Below are 14,814 nucleotides of genomic sequence, written 5' to 3' on the forward strand. Positions count from 1 at the left end.
TCCATTGGGAAAATCTACTATCAAGAAACTCTCCAATGTGCTAAAGAACAACAATGTCAATTTAAAGACAAAGGTATGCCGTGATATTTTCAATTGCTTCTTTTTTTTAAAAAAAATAAAATTTTTCTTTTATGCTGGTTTGCTTACAAAATTCATGTACATTGTTTTTCACACCAAATCTTTCCCATTTCCTTTACTCACCCCTCCCTCTACCCATCCAATTGCACAATTCTATAATTACCCTCCCTGACCATCTTCACCCCTCTGCTCCTACCCTCTGCCTCCCTTGGATCCTCATACACGTTTTACTAGTTATCTTTCTATAATAATGGTCTTATACAGTATTTGTCCTAGAGGAACTGAGTTAGTTCACCTAGCATAATGTTCTCCAGTCCCTCCCAAGTTATGTAGTGATTTAAAAAAATCATTGTTCCCACATGCTGCATAGTATTTCACTGTGTGAATGTACCACAGTTTCTCAATCCATTCGATTGTGGTTGGACATTTGGGCTGTTTCTATGTTCTTGCAATGGTGAATAACATTGCTATGGACATTGGTGTACAAATCTCTGTTTGTGTCTCAGTTCTAATTTTCTCAGTATATATTCCAAGCAGTGGAACAACTGAGTTATACGGAATTTCAATGTTCAGCTTTTTGAGGAAAAGCCAAACTGCTTTCCAGATTGGTTGTATCATCATTTTACAATCCCACCAATGTCTCCACATTCTCTCCAACATTTATTACTTGCTGTCCAGTTAAACTTGGCCACTGCTACTGGGGTGAGATGGTATCTTGTTTTAGTTTTGATTTGCACCTCAATTATTGCCAATGATTTTGAGCATTTCTTCATGTATCTGTCTTCTATCAAATATCTTCCTCTATGAAAATTCTTTCCATGTCTTCTGCCCATTTTGTAATTGAGTTATCAGTCTTTTTCTTGTAGAGGCCCTGTAGGATTCTATAAACTTTTCATATGAGACCCTTGTCTGAAATGGTATTTCCAAACATTTTTTTTTTCCCCAGTGAGTAGTATGTTGGGGTGTTTGGTTTTTTTTTTTTTGGTTTGGTTTTTTTTCCCCGTTCTATTTGAGTGTGTGTGTGTGTGTGTGTGTGTGTGTGCGCGCGCGCGCGATCGTGCAGGCATGTGCACTCAGGGATTTACTCTTTAGAAGATTCCATTCACCAGTTTTATTCTCTCCTGGTTGTGTATTTCTGGCTTTTTTTGTTAGTCTTTTTATACTATGAGCTAGGCCTTCTAAGCTTGGTCCGGTTTTGTCTCTTGTGATCTTTATGGCTTTGGGCTTTACCCTAGGTCTCTAATGTACCTTGAGTTGATTTTTGTGGATATGAGAGGGGTGCATCCTGCTTCAGCTTGCCACCATTTGTTGAAGAGTTTGTCATTTCTCTAATTGATAGGTTGGTTTGTTCGTCGAATGTCAGTTGACCATAGATAGATGGATTAATGTCTGTGTTCTTGATTCCACTGATCTATATGCCTGTCATTGTACCAGTACCACGCTGCTTTGGTTAATAAAGCTGAGTAGTAGTTTTTGAGATAAGGGCATGCTATGCCTCCCACTTCTTTCTTGGTTTTCAAAAGTACTTTGCTTATTCGAGGTCTCTGTCTTCTCCAGATAAACTTGCCAATTGCCTTTTCTGTATCTTTGAAAAATGAATTTGGTATCTGTATTTGGGATTGTGTTAAACATGCAGATTGCTTTTGATAAGATTTTCATTTTTACTATATTGAGTCTTCCTATCCATGAGCAGGGCACATTTTCCCATATTTATTTAGGTTTTTAATTGTTTCTAAAAAAATTCTGTAGTTTTCTTTGTACAGGTCTTTTGTGTCTCTAATTAGGTTTATCCCTAAGTATATCAATTTGTGGTTGGCTGTGGTTTAGAAGCAGGAGTTGGCATCCACTTCCTAAATAACAGTCCTCTGGAAACTCAATAACCTTTGATAGATGATGGTAGTTATAGAAAGGCTTCAGGCCTTTTGTTCATAGGAACACTATGAGGTGTGCTCAACTTGACAGAAGTCAACAAAACATTGTAAATGGTATTGCTTTCTTAGTTTCCTTATTTGTGGAGTTTTTTTGTTACTGTACAGGAATCACACTGAATTTTGTATATTGATCTTGTATCCTATCACTCTACTAAATTGGTCTACAAGCTCTTAACAGTTTTTTGTTGAGTCCCTGGGGTTTTCTGTGTATACTATCATGTCATCTGCATATAGTGGTGTTTAACCATCTCTTTGTTGATCTGGATGCCTTTTATTTCCTTCTTTTGTTTCATTGTTCTAGCAAGTAATTCCAATACAATATTGAATATCAGTGGTGGCCATGGACATCTTTGTCTGATCCTTGTTCACAAGGAAAATGCTTATAGCCTTTCTCCATTGAAAATTATATTGACTCTTGGTTTTGCATGTATACTTTTCACTATGTTGAGGAAATTCCCCTCTATTCAAATTTTGCTGAATGTCTTTATCAGGAAGAGGTGTTGGATTTTGTCAAATGCCCTTTCTGTATCAATTGCTAAGATCATATGGTTCTTGTTAATTTGGTGAATTATGTTGATTATTTTTCTTATGTTGAACCATCCTTGCATACCTGTTATGAATCCCACTTGGTCATGATGAATTATTTTTTAATGTGCTTTTGAATGTTATTGCCTAGGATTTTGTTAAGGATTTTGCCATCTATATTCATAAGAGATATTGGTCTGTAGTTTTCTTTCTTGGTAATACGTTTGCCTGGCTTTGGTATTAGGGTTATGCTTGCTTCATAGAATGACTCTGGGAGTAATTTCTAATTTTTCAAAAATACTTTAAGTAGAATTTATAATAGAGTACCTCTGAATGTTTTCTAGAATTCAGCTTTGAAGCTATCTGGTCCAGGACTTTTCTTATAGGGAAGTCTTTTTATGACCTGTTAGATTTCTTCTTTTGTGAGGGGTCTGTTCAAGTGTTCTATATCTGTCCTGGTCAATCTGGCTAGGGCATGAGTATCAAGGAATTTGTCCATTTTCTCTAGATTTTCAAATTTGTCAGAGTGTAGCTTTTCATAGTATTTCAATATTATAAATTTAATTTTATCTGATTCTGTTGTGATGTCACCTCTATCATGTCTTAATTGAGTTATCTGTGTCTTCTTTTTTTCTTAAGTATGCCAATTTTATTTACCCTTTTTTTAAAAAACAAAACAACCAGCTCCTGATCTTAGATAGTTTCAATTTTTTTTATTCTATCTTATTCATTTCTGCTCTCGTTCTTATAATTTCCTTTCTTCTAGAGGCTATAGGAGTAGATTGTTGTTCTTTTTCTATTTGATGAAAGTACTAAGTTAGATTTTTCTTCTTTCTTCCTTTTATATGTGTGTGCTATTGCTTTGAACTGCCCCCTGTGGACTACCTTAGCTGCATCCCAAAGGTTTTGGTATGTTATATTTTCATTTTCATTTGTTTCAAAGAACTTTTTTGTTTCATACTTTATTTCTTTTATAGCCCATATCATGTTCTAGCAAAGAGTTGCTTGGCTTCCACATGGGTGGTTTTGTAAGCTTTACCCTGCTGTGGTTAATTTCTAATTTTCTAGCATTGTCGTCTGAGAAGATACTTTGTATTATTTCAGTGTGGTGTTTTGTTTTGTTTTTTTTGAGGCTTGCTTTGTGTCCTAATATGTGACTGATTCTGGAGAACGTACGTGTGCACTTGAGAAGAAAGTTAAATTTGTTTTAGTTGGATGTAGTGTCCTGAATACATCCACAAAGTTGAGTTGGCTGGTTGTATAGTTTTGATCTTTTGGATATTTGTTGAGTTTCTTTTGAGTGATATCCTTTGGTAATAGTGGTGTGTCTCCTACCGCTATTGTGATGCTATCTATTTCTTTCCTCAGTTCCATTTACTGTTATCTTATGTATTTTGCAGGTCTATTATTTGGTGCAAAAAATGTTGACTAAGATTATGTTTTCTTTATCTATTGTGCCATTAATCAGTATGTAGTACCCTTCCTTATTTCCCACACCACTTTTATCTTTTCTGGTGTTTTTCATCATAAAGTCTATTTTATCAGAGATTGGTATTGCCACCACTGCTTTGTTGTTTTTTTTTTTCTCTCTTTCTTCTCTTTTATTTTTTGACGTTATGGGACTATACCACTGCTTTTTTGTAGTTGCTTGATATGTTTTTTTCAACCTTTGATTTTGAGTCTATCTTTCTCTCCATTTCTTAGACGTGTGTCTTGTAAGCAACATATTTATGGGCTTTGGGGTTTTCTCCATTCTGCTACTCTTTTTCTGTTAATTGGCACATTTAGTTTATCTACATTTTTATTATTGTCATTACCATTGCCATTTTGCTCTGTTTCTTTTTTATTTTTGTTTTTGTTACTATAGTCCATTCACTTTACTTTGGTCTCTGTTCAATTGCTTCTTACACATCTTAAAGTTGGACAACGAATAAGGAAGATCAATAAAGTATTATCTTTAAATTGTGGTGTTGGGGAGGAACACTGAATATCCCATGGACTTCCAAAAGAACAAACAAGTCAGTGCTGGAAGAAGTACAACCACCATCCTCTTTTGAGGCTAGGATGGTAAAAGGTCCTCTCATATGTCTTAGACATGTTGTTGTGAGGGGCCAATCCCTGGGAAAAGAAACACCACTCTGGGAAAGGTAAAGGATCAGTGAAAAAGAGGATGGCCCTCTACAAAATGGATTGACACTGTGACTTTAATAATGAGCTTGATTATATTAGATATCATGAGGATGGTGCAAGATAGGGTAAGGTCCAGATCTGCTGTTAATAGGGTTGTTTTGAGTTATAGTCCATTCAATTTCATCTAATATCAATAACATCAAATGTCAAAGTTGGACAATAAATGAAAATTGAAAGAGAAATGGTGTCTTTGAATTATGGTATTGGCAAATAATACTCATAGACTGCCAAAAGAACAAACATATCTCTCTTGGATGAACTACAGCCAAAATGTTCAGTGCTCCTTGGTGGTGGTAAGTGCCTTCTGAGCACTTGTATAACTTTCATCGTTTCTCCAAGTTTATAGAGTTTCCAGAGGCAAGCTATTTCGGAAGTGGATGCCACTCCTACTTCCAGTCTTGTTTTAATTGGGGAGTTCCACCAAACACTGTCCACTATGGGTAACCATTATCACATTTGACACATCAGTGTCACAGTGTTTAGCATCACAACCATGAGTTACCTCTGTGTAGCAAACTGATAGATCAGTGTTATACCACTTAGAAGAATGTTTGACCAAAACCAATTAAAACCAGGCCTGAGGGCCACAGATTAAAATCACCCACCTTTGGCTTGGTAGCATAACTTTATATCCACAAGGCCAACAGAGCTCTTTCGTTGTTGTTGTTGTTGTTAAGTGCCATCAAGTCGTCAAGTCTTAGATGACTCTGTGAATGAAAGACCTGAACACAGTGCTCCTTAGAAGGAAGAAGTTGACTCACATACCTTGGCTGTATTATCAGAAGGGCCAGTCTTTGGAGAAAGACATCTTGCTTGAGGTTTAGTGAAAAAGGAGGAAGTCTTTCAATGAGATGGATTAACACTGAGGCTGCAACAATGGCTGAAGCACAGCAGTGACTGTCACTTCTCAAGTCCAGACAGTGAAGTGTATTACATGTCAAGAACTCTCTCATGAAAAGATATTTCCTTCCTTCTATAAGGAATGACCTCTTGTCATTATCTCTTCCATCTTCTGATTCATTCTTATCTTTCAGGCCAGAAGTAATTTCCCTTGGAGATCTTCTCAGTAGAGTTAAATATATGACTCCGTGTCCAACTACCTAAAAGAGATTCATATTTGTACTCACTCTCAAAAAAAGACAATCCAACAGAATGTAGAAATTATCAATGCTATTAAGATCACAGACAAGTGAAATTTGCTGAAGATTATTTAAAAATGACCGAAGAGTACATCAACAGGAAACTTCCAGAAATTCAACCTGTGTTCAGAATAGACTGCAGAATGAGGGATATTACTCCTGTAGTCAGACGAATCGTAACTGAAAGCAGAGAATATCAGAAAGATTCTTACTTTTGTTGTTGTTGTTGTCGTTGTGGTTTGTGTTGGGTTCCCCCCCACGAGTGCAAAGACACTTAACTATGTGGATCATAATAAATGGTGTGTAACATTAAGAAGAATGAGAATCCCAGAGCATTTATTTGTATTCATGAGAAACTATACAAAGATCTTTTTAACAGAACAAGGAAATGCTGCACAATTTAAAATTTGAAAATGTGTGTGTCAGAGTTGTATCATCATATCTATTCAATCTGCATACTAGGCAAATGTGGTTTAAGAAGAACATGGTGTCAGGAATCAATAACCTACATTATGCAGATATGACAGAACTTTATTTGTTGAAAGTAAACTTGAAGGATTTATTGAAGATCATATAAAGGAGACAAAAATTCTCACAACTGGACTAATAAGCAACATCTTAATAAACTAAAGAAAGTTTGGTATTATCTCAAAGGCTAGTGTTGCCCAAACCAATTTAGAATCAGACAAGAATCTCAATTGAGTTCTCTAATAAACATCATCTTAATAATTCTGAGCTCCACACTGGTAGGTGGGAAGGAAGATGAAAGGGAAAGGAAGTAAGATAAACCAGTCAGAAGAGAAAGTAGGTGAGGGTGAAGAATCAGATTTCTCTTATTCTTTAAGGAATAGGGACAGTCAGCAAAACTTTTTAAATCATTTGAGTGGAAGTTCATATTGTTTTCTTTTGTTTATACAAATGCATTTTGTTTAATAACATTAACTATAATTTATTACTGTGATTCATTACAATTTATTAACATAGTTATGTATTAGTAATGTCTAATCAGCTTTCCTTATTGTTTGTTGTCTTTCACTTCACCCACTTTACCTATTTATTTATACTCCTCCCTCCCTCTTCATCCCTGGCAACTATCCAGGTTTACTTGTGTGTAAACCTTTTTTAAACTTTATATTAAAAAAATTAAAACTCATTGTCAACTAGTCTGAACTCTCCAGCAGGTTTTCTGTGGCTGTACCTGCACCTCTTCCTCCTGTGGAGCAGGATTTTGATTGCTTTACTCATTAGGATAACAGACCTCCCTACTTGTCACAATAGTGAATTTGGAAGCCAAACAGGTTTCAAAAGTTCCTAGAAGTGTTGCTGTTAAGTGTCAAGTTCTTTGACTCCACACACTCTGGTCCAGAGTAATTTCCACAATTGCTGCTGTGCTTGCAGGTGGTGATGATGAATTTGCTCTTTCAGGACTTCGCCTCTATGGCTCCAAGGGTCAGGATCTGAGAACATCTAGGTTTTGATCTAGGGTCCTTGGTAGTGAAAATCACAGAGTAGGTATGTTTCCTCTCTGTCTTTAAAGTGCAGACAAAACTGGAAGGAGAAACATCGTCCCTGGGTGGGCTCGAACCACCAACCTTTCGGTTAACAGCCGAACGCGCTAACCGATTGCGCCACAGAGACAACCACACTCATATTTGGAACAGGACTTACTATCTAACGGGTAGACAGAGCCGGTCATCTAGCGTTCTGTGATACAGACACTCTGTGACACAGCTGCGCGGGTTCTAACACTGGTAAATCCGGATGGTGGGAGAGACTCTGCTGTTTTCACCAATTAATCTGAAGCTACAAACAGCAGAATAGCCTCCGCTCCTTCTGGCTTCTTGTCTGCCTTAGAAGCCAGGGACAGGCTGAGTCTGCGGCTCCAGCCTGAGACGAGGGGAGCCCGGCGGGTTCCATGAGTTTCCTTTGCGTCGTTTGCTCCGCCTTCGCCCGCAACCTGGTGTTGGTAGCGGGGAAAGACAGGGGACGGGGGCGAGAGAACAGTGTAGGCGAGCGAAGCGAGACAGGTCGGCGTGAATTAGGACGAGAAGACTTCCAGGGATGAGATACAGGCATGATGTTACGGAAGAGAATGATTTGCAGAATGTGGAGGGAGAAACGGAGAGAATACGAAAAAGAGAAAAGCAGAGTTCCTGAAACTATTCAACAATGTTGTTCTTGTTGATGTTAACCGCCTCTATGGACTACACCGCCAGAAGTCCCCATCGAGAAACTAGTGGCCACTTTTACGAGTTAAATAAGAAGAATGGGATAAGAGACCTCACTTTGCGTGTAGATCAGTGAGATGATGTGATCGGCAGAAAACAATGGGGCTTTGTCACTATTCTCAAAGAGTTCATACAATGTCAGAGCCTAGTGCATTTTCACTGGGATTCATGATCTAATTACTCTACGAATCTTTGATGCCCCGCGTTTATTACTGAAGATGGGGGGAACCCTTCAGATTGACTAATAGTTACAAACATACAAAATATCCTAAGCACTCCACACTTACTATTTACTGAGTCTCTGCTGTATACAGTGTCACATCATGACCTACTCCTGTATAGAACTTATGTTGTTTTTTGGGAGGGGGGGCGGCTCTCTATGATCAGTTAACTGAGAAAGTGGAAATGGGTTTGGTTTACAGAAAGTTCTGGGTGCTATGTAGACATACATCACCTGAAAGTGGACAGTTTTAACACTGCACTCCCTTTCTTGGACATCCCTGAAGGACAATAATGAAAAAAATTATCCCTGTGGTCAGAACTTTTGGCAGTACATCTGCTTAATTTTACTACCTAGAATAAAAAGTGGCTAGATGTACAACTTTATACAGATTGATGAGCTAATGTCACTGGTCTGGATAGTACGGTATTGAAAAATATGTGGCTGGAAAATTGGTGACAAGGGAATCTGGGGAAGAGGTATGCAGGTAGACCTGTTAGAATTGGGGGAGGGAGGAATGTGAAGATAGTTGTATCTTAGTGAATGTTCACCAGAAAGTAACCTCAGTGGCAAAGGATTTCAATAATCACTCACTTGATTATAAGATAGGATGACTCATTCTATGGATAATAGCTATCACTTTCTCCCCCATTCATTCCTGCCATTGCTCAAGGGCTTGCAAACAAACTGGTCATGACAGCAGGGATGAAATCCCAGGTTGACCTGGCTGCAGTCTTTGCGGAATGCTCACCCTGGCAGTAACAGGGATCAACACTGAGTCCCAGATATGACATTTTCCAGGGCCATCAGTCTGCAATCTGATGAAAGAATGATTACACCACTTTATGTTAAATGGGACAATGTTTCCTTCTCATTGGAATATAGACTAGCTATGAGTTTGCCTTCCCTGAACACAAAACTTTTGCCATAATTTGTTGTCTGTAGACTTAGAAAATGTGTCATTGGCAATGGTGGCATACCACGCAGCATTATATCTGGTGAAGGAGTTTACTTCATGACAAATGATGTGTGCCCATGTACTACTCAGAATTCTGACCCAATCAAGATGAAGAACTTATATGAAGCTTTGAACACACTCTTCATTTCAAGGACTGTCTGTGGGGAGAGTGAGTTTGGGCATTTAGAGAAAAAAATTACTCTTACCAGCAGTAGCCACAGGTGCTTTCCTAGCAACAGTTGTTTTCTCCATGTCTTAACAGCTTTTCCAACTCTGAAGGATATATTTCTAGTCCTGTCACCATCATCATCATCATCAATCAACAAAGTCCCTGCCTGGCCCTGTGGAAGAAAAGCCTGGCAATCTACTTTTGAAAAATCAGCCACTAAACACCCTACAGAACGCAGTTCTTTTCTTACTCACATGGGTTTGCAGTGAGTAGACACTAGCCCTAAGGCAACTGGTTTGGGATCTTATCTCTAAATCACCATCATCACATCACACTGCTTCTAGATCTCAGAAGGGTTAATAACTGCTAGATATTAAAAAAAGAGTGCTAGGGCACAAGGGAGAAAAATAAAGAAAGGAATTGGTCCCAAGAAATGAACAGGCCTTTATTGCACAGTCTGAGAGGGGTGCCAAGTGACCTGGCCACGTGGCATGCAGACAGGATCCAAATGGCGTGTGGGCAGTTTGGGGGGGGGTCCTTTTTATAGGGGTCCTGGGGAGGACTAAGATGGTACTTCCTGGAATTTGGCATGTTAATTAAGTTAGGTTTTAGCTTTTTTAATCAAGCCCAGGCTCTTACCAGGATCCATTGTCTGGTCTGGTCTTTGATATGAGCAGCTCAGGTGTTATCAAGTTCCTTAACTGCCATAATCTTCCTTCAATAACATCCCAGAGATTTTGGCTTTCAGAGCCTGTGCCTTTCACTGCCATACAAATCTCTCTCCCATTTATTTGCCACCTGTTTCTTTATACTCTAACATCTGGGGGATTATTAGAAATCAGAAACCCAATGACCCTGTCTTCTCTCTGAGTTGGAATTGTCTCGTAATTGATCTTTCATTGGATTTCCCAGGCTGTAAACTAATGACAAGAGATTGACAATGGATTTGACTTTTTTGTTCTATTTTATTTTATTTAGTCTTTGTGAATTATGCTTTAATAATATACCATTAATATAAAATTTTGGTGTTGGACTATGGAGACACACTGATGTTGATGTGGCAGAGTTTGAATTTTATTACAAACTCTTTAAAAGTACATTTTAAAAGCCCACTAGTCCTTAGAGATATGTGCTACTAATGCAAAGGTATCAGTCCTCTGATGGTTTGACTGCAATAGGTGTTCTGTGGACAAAAGATGGACTGTCTCCTATGTGATTTACAGTTTTCAAAACCTTGCTGGAAGGTCAGCTATGAGTTGGTACTGATTCAATGGCAATGAGTAGTAGTTTTTTATTTCTTAAAAAAATTATTTTGCGTACAAGAGCCCCAATGAATTATCGCTCCTGAATTAGGCGGGGGAGAAAACCCATGGATGTGACAGTACCTTTTCATAATGGAAGTTACAGACAAGACTGAGAAGTAGAACTTCATCTTTCGCTCAAGCATCCAAAGTTTCCATTTAATATGACTCCAGCCTTGAAATGTCAGTTTTCCTTCTTTCCTTGAAATGGCTGCATGCAAGTTGTTGTTGAGTGGTCTCTGACTCACTGCAATACTATGGATCTAAGTCTTACTCTATCCTGTGCCATACTCACGAACCCATTGTTAGACTCACTGTGTCAATCCATCTTGTTGAAGGTCTTCCTCTATCTCTGACCTTTCATCTTCTGATGTCTTTTTCCAAAGCCAGGCCACTCCTAACAATATTTCCAAACTATGTGAAACAATGAGAAGAATGGGAATCCCAGAACACTTGATCGTTCTTATGCAAAAGTTATACTTGGACAAGGAGGTAGTCATCAGAACAGAGCAAGGGAACACTGCATGGTTCAAAATTGGGAAGGGCGTACGCCAGGGATGCATCCTATCTCCATACCTTTTCAACCTATATGCAGAACAGATTATCCGGGAGGCTGGGCTCTATGAGGAGAAATGTGGGGTCAAGATTGGGGAACAATTTATCAACAATCTGCGTTATGCGGATGACACAACCCTGCTTGCTGAAACTGAGGAGGACCTGAAGTGCCTGCTGCAGAGTGTCAAGGACTGCAGCCTACAATATGGATTGAGGCTCAATGTCAAGAAGACAAAGATTCTCACCACTGGACCAATGGGCAGCATCAGGATGGATGGTGAAGAGATTGAGATTGTACACAGCTTTAGTTTGCTTGGCTCCATAGTCAACAGTCTTGGCACCAGCAGCCAGGAAATTAAAAGGCGCATTGTCATGGGAAAGTCTGCTGTTAGGGATCTCTCCAAAGTGCTGAAGAGCAATGTTATCTCTTTGGAGACTAAGGTGCGTCTGATACAGGCCATGGTCTTCGCAATCACCTGTCATGCATCGGAGAGTTGGACAATGACCAAGGAGGATAGAAGGAGAATTGATGCCTTTGAGCTGTGGTGCTGGAGAAGAGTATTGAAAATACCATGGACTGCTAGGAAAACAAACAGATTTGTCCTGGAAAGGGTTAAACCGGGGGCTCCTTGGAGGCAAGGATTCTGAGGCTCCGTCTAACATACTTTGGACATGTTATGAGGAGAGACAGGTCCTTGGAGAGGGACATCATGCTTGGGAGGGTGGAGGGACAGCGCAGGAGAGGAAGGCCCTTTATGAGGTGGATTGATTCAGTGACTGGGATAATGGGGATGGGAGTGTCGGAGACAGTGTGATTGGCACAGGACAGAGCGGAGTTTAGGGCTGTTGTACATAGGGTCGCTATGAGTCGCAGGCGACTCGACGGCACATAACAACAACAACATGTGAAACAAAGTTTCACCATCCTTACCTCTAAGGAGGTAAGGTACAATTTAAGCTCTCTCAGCTCCACAATCAACAATTTTGACACCAACAGCCAGGAAATCAAAAGACAAATTGCATTGGGGAAGTCTGCTGTCAGGGACAGAGTACTGTGGAGCAATAATGTCAGTGTAAAAACTAAGATGTGCCTGATCCAGGCCAGGGTCTTTGCAATTTATGCATCAGAGCACTGACAATGACTAAGGATGACAGAAGAATAATTGGTACCTTTGAGTTGTGGTGCTGGAGAAGAGTATTGAACATACCATGGACATCCAGAAGAACAAATAAGCCTGTGTTGGAGAAGGTGAAACCAAGTTTCTCCTTGGAGGCTAGGATTTTTTTTTACAGTAGATTTTGTTTTGTTTGTTTAAATTCATTATTAATGTCAGTAAAACTTTACAGAGACTTTGGATGTCCATTCATTCGTTGTTGCACTTTTCTCCCTTCCCAACCCTCCCCCCTACTTTTCCCTCTTGGAAAAGTAAGAGAAAGATTCTTTCATTGTTTTACAAACCCTCCCCCAGGTCCACTCCACTATATAACCTTCTCTCTAGACTCCTTGTCATGAAAAAAAAAAAAAACCTAATCAATATCCCTTTTGAACAGTTTTCTCCCTCATTTGTTTCAATGCAGTATACATTATTGAACCCATCTTTCTCAGTCTCCTCCCAACCCCAAGGTCAGTCCTGTTTTACAGCAGTGGCACCAAGCACTATTTGTCCTTTTGTGACTGAGATACTTCACTCAGCATAATGTCCTCCAGAGTCACCCATTTTGAATAATATTGCATGAGTTCCTTGTTTTTTAATGCAGCATAGTATTCCGTTGTGTGAATATACCACAGCTTCTATCCATTCGTTTGTTAATGGACACTCAGATTGTTTCCAACTCTTTGCTATTGTGAACAAAGCCTCAATAAACATGGGTGTGCATATATCTGCGTGGATGTCAGTTATGGTCTCTTTGGTGTATATTCCCAGTAGTGGAATTGCTGGGTCAAATGGTATCTCTATTTGCAACTTTTTGAGAAAGCGCCATACTGCCTTCCACAGTGGTTGCACCATTTTACACTCCCACCAACAGTGAATAAGAGTTCCAGTTTCTCCACAACCCCGCCAGCATTTGTTGCTTGCTATTCTGTTAAATTTTGCTATTTTGTCTGGGGCGAGATGATATCTCATAGTTGTTTTGATTTGCATCTCTCTTAGAGCTAGGGATTTTGAACATTTTTTCATGTGCTTGTTAGCCTTCTGAATGTCTTCTTTGGTGAAGTGTCTGTTCATTTCCTGTCCCCGTTTTTCTACTGGATTATTTACCTTTATCTTGTTGTGGTGGGAGGCTAGGATTTTTAAGCTCCGCCTCACATACTTAGGGCACGTGGACAGGAGGGACCAGTCTGTGGAGGAGGACATCATACTTGGAAGAATGGAGAGACACCGCAGAAGAAGATCCCAGATGAGATGCATTGACACAATAACTTGGGCAATGGAACTAGGTGAGTCAGAGTCAGTAAGACTGGCTTAGGACAGGGCGTGCTTCAGAGCTGTTGTACTTAGGGTAGCTATGACTCGCAGGCAACTCTACAGCACATAACAACAACGACTCCATGACGTAGATTCTCTTTAATGAACACAGATGAAAAATCTCATTTCGTGGGAAGGATTCAGAGAAACTAAATTCTGTGAAGAAAAAGGGACCAGGCACTGCCGTGACTCGGATTCGAACCGAGGTTGCTGCGGCCACAACGCAGAGTACTAACCACTATACGATCACGGCGCTCCACAAAGTTAACACCGGTTGGAGGTTTTCCTGCAATAAGGTTGATGGAAAAAGATAAACACTGCAGATAGACGCTCTATTGTTATTTTATTCTTAACCGGGTACTGATTTTTCCAGCTTTTCTCTGTTACTCGCTCCCCATCCTGCTACGTAGCGCTCATTCTGAGTCTCTGGTGTCGACTTCTGACTAGCGATCCTGTTTCTCGTCGCTCCTCTTCACCGTCTGTTTCCCCTCATCTCCCCGCTCCCGCCGCACTGGCCCGTCCAAGTCGCACGGGGCTGCTGGGGAAACTGTGTTGGAAACAGCGTATGAGGACCAAATTAACTTGGGGCATTCCTTCATGTGTTTGGTGGCCATTTGAACGTCTTCTTTGGTGAAGTGTGTTTTGAAGTCCTCTACCCATTTTAAAATTGAATTATTTGCCTTTTTCTCGCTGAAATTTTGGCGTTTTCCATAAACTGTAGCCATCAGTCAGTCAGGTAGGAGAAACTTTTGTTTGTTCGTTTATTTTTGTGTTGCATTTCTAAAAAAATTATTCTTAATTTCAGTAAAAATTTACAGAGACTTTGGATTTCCATCCATTCATTGTTGCACTTTTCTACCCTCTCAACCCTCCCCCCTAGTACACTACCCTCTTGGAAAAGTAAAAGAAAAATTCTTTCATTGTTTTACAAACCCTCCCCCAGGTCCACTCCACTATGTAGCCTTTGCTCTAGACTCCTGTGATGACAAAAATACCTAATCACATATCCCTTTCAAACAGTTTTCTCCCTCATCTGTTTCAATGCGGTATAC

General features: G+C 39.6%; 2 non-coding genes across 2 annotated transcripts; both read right to left on the reverse strand.

The window, feature by feature from the left end:
- Positions 1-7,427: 7,427 nt before the first annotated feature.
- TRNAN-GUU lies at positions 7,428-7,501 on the reverse strand. Its single transcript has one exon. It is a non-coding gene; the product is annotated as a tRNA-Asn (tRNA).
- Positions 7,502-13,943: 6,442 nt separating this feature from the next.
- Positions 13,944-14,015, reverse strand: TRNAH-GUG. Its single transcript has one exon. It is a non-coding gene; the product is annotated as a tRNA-His (tRNA).
- Positions 14,016-14,814: the final 799 nt, after the last annotated feature.

Source organism: Elephantulus edwardii, unplaced genomic scaffold, assembly GCF_000299155.1.
Source record: "Elephantulus edwardii isolate Elephantulus edwardi_28Jun2011 unplaced genomic scaffold, EleEdw1.0 scaffold00384, whole genome shotgun sequence".
In the NCBI taxonomy this organism is placed as follows: domain Eukaryota; kingdom Metazoa; phylum Chordata; class Mammalia; order Macroscelidea; family Macroscelididae; genus Elephantulus; species Elephantulus edwardii.